The sequence below is a fragment of the Trachypithecus francoisi genome, unplaced genomic scaffold (genome assembly GCF_009764315.1).
Source record: "Trachypithecus francoisi isolate TF-2019V2 unplaced genomic scaffold, Tfra_2.0 Contig01474, whole genome shotgun sequence".
NCBI lineage: Eukaryota > Metazoa > Chordata > Mammalia > Primates > Cercopithecidae > Trachypithecus > Trachypithecus francoisi.
This window is the reverse complement of record NW_022681435.1, coordinates 16,655,094-16,657,568: the sequence shown is the minus strand read 5'-3', so window position 1 is coordinate 16,657,568 and position 2,475 is coordinate 16,655,094. Positions and strand designations below refer to the sequence as shown.

The 2,475-nt window shown below is 48.4% G+C and overlaps 1 pseudogene; it reads right to left on the bottom strand.

Annotated features, from left to right (window-relative positions):
- Positions 1-237: 237 nt before the first annotated feature.
- Positions 238-1,810, bottom strand: LOC117098916 (annotated as a pseudogene).
- Between the last annotated feature and the right edge of the window lie 665 nt (positions 1,811-2,475).

Sequence of the window (2,475 nt, the reverse complement as noted above, 5' to 3'; positions counted from 1 at the left end):
CTCTGTTGCCAGGCTGCAGTGCAGTGGCATGATCTCAGCTCACTGCAACCTTTGCCTCCCGGGTTCAAGCGATTCTTCTGCCTCAGCCTCCCAAGTAGCTAGGACTACAGGCACTCACCACCATGCCTGGCTAATTTTTGTATTTTTAGTAGAAACGAGGTTTCACCATGTTGGCTAGGAAGGTCTTGATCTCTTGACCTCGTGATCTACCCGCCTTGGCCTCCCAGAGTCCTGGGATTACAGGCGTGGACCACCGCGCCTGGCCTGAGTTCAACTTTTTTCACACTTCTTGTTGTCCATCCAAGGTTTCATTTGTACAACACATATCTCTGATTAGTAGAGTTGTATTAAGTACATGATGGTATCTGAAATCTTGGAAAAGGGACTTTATGGGAGGTAACTTCACTATTCCTAAAACCTCCCAACTTGATTCTTCTATGTTACACTCAAAATATTATTAAATCCCACACTGAGCCCGCACTGCAGCATCCTGAGAAAACTCCACCTGCACCGTCTGGGTGTGACACAATTCCTACATTCCATTGTCAGGCAGATAGTGAAGATTACTTAGCACTAGTTGGGGGATGTTTTATGGCAATTCCTGGGCTTCAGTTTCATCCAATGTTGAGTGCCAAACGCTCCAAGATGACACTTCCTCTTTCATCATGTGGATTTTGCATCCTTAAATCTTCTTCTAGTGTGCTGCTGTATAACCCTCCTTGACTGAATAAACAGTTAGGACTGTATTTCTCAACTCATGGGAGAATTCCTGTTGCCTGGTGTCTGGATTTGTCAGAAGTCTCACCCAGCCAGTTATAATCGATCTTCATTTTAGAAGCTGTTCTTTTTTCTTTTGTTCCCCCACAGGCTTAATTCGCTTTACTTTTTGTGTATAAAACTCTATGTTGTAGCAACAGCCGGAGCCTGGGTCCTCTGCACGGAGACTCTGGTGTGGGTCTTGACCAGGTGGTCAGTGAATTCCTGAAAGGGAGACTTAGTGAGTAGGGTCTCCTTCCAAAGGTCAAGGGTCAGGTAGCTGTAGATCTTAGAGATGGCATCAAAGGTGGCCTTGGTGAAGTTGCCCAGGGTGGCAGTGCAGCCCCTGGCTGAGGTGTAGCAGTCATCGATACCAGCCAACATAAGCAGTTTCTTGGGCACAGGGGCCGAGAGGATACCAGCGCCCCGGGGCGTGGGGATGAAGCACACCAGCACAGAGCCCCAGCGGCCGGTCACCTTGCAAGGGACGGTATGGGGCTTGCCGATCTTGTTCCCCCAGCAGCCTCTGCGCACGGGGACAATGGAGAGCTTGGCCAGGATAATGGTCCGCGAATGGCAGTGGCCACCGCCTTGGAACAGTTAACACCCGGACCGACGTGGCTATTGTAGTCTCTGATGGCAACAAATGCCTTGAACCTGGTGCACTGGCCGGTGCGGGTCTGCTTCTGCACCAGCATAATCTTCAAAACCTCATCCTTGAAAGAGGCCCCCTGGAAAAAGTCAATGATCTCAGATTCCTTGATGGGCAGAGAGAAGAGATACATCTCTTCCAGGGACTTGATCTTCATGTCCTTGACCAGGCGGCCTAGCTTGGTGATGGGCCTCCACCCCCTATCCTCGGCCTTGCCTCCATAAGCTCCGCAGCCTCTGCCCCGGCCTGGTCCACTGACTGCCACTACCCCCGCCCGGATGCCACTGCGGAATCCTCCGCGGAAACCTCAGAGGAAACCACCTCAGTTTCCCATCCCAGGGTCCCCCGGGGCTTCCGGCCTCCGGGGCTTCCGTCCTCCGCTGCACCGGGGTCATCCGCCATGTGGTGTTTTCGCGGAGAAGATGTAGAAGCTGTTCTTGTTCGTCATCATTAGGTAACATCCTTTGTTTTAGAAGCTCTACTATGGTCCTCATCACTAGGTAACTTGTTTTAGAAGCTGTTCTATGTTCGTCATGGCTACGTAACATCCTTTCTTTTAGAAGCTCTTCTATGTTCCTCATCACTACGTAACTTGTTTGTTTTAGAAGCTGCTCTGTGTTCATCATCGCTACGTAACATCCTTCGTTTCCTGTTCTTAACAGCTTCCAGAGAAAACCCGAAGTCAGAAGCACACGGACATCCACTTTCAGCCGCCCTGCCTGAATATGACATAGACGGGTGTGACCAACATAAGAGTCTTCAGGAGGCTCGGTTTGGTAACTTAGGCATAGTTAATACATCCACATCATTTTTCTAAATTCTATGTTCTTTCATCTCTTTCTCCACATTTATTCATCTAAAAATAGAGGGAGAGGTTCAAAATTTTTTTTAAAACACACTGAAGAATAGTGAACCTTCTTCATTTGGAATTCATCCCAGTGTTATAACAAATGAAAGAATATTGTGCACATTTCCAGGAAAATGTCAATGATGACTGGCTAAATTGGAACAAATAGCGAAAGACTCCAAAATGTTTACATCCCAGCTGGAGGCAAGTATTTCATTCC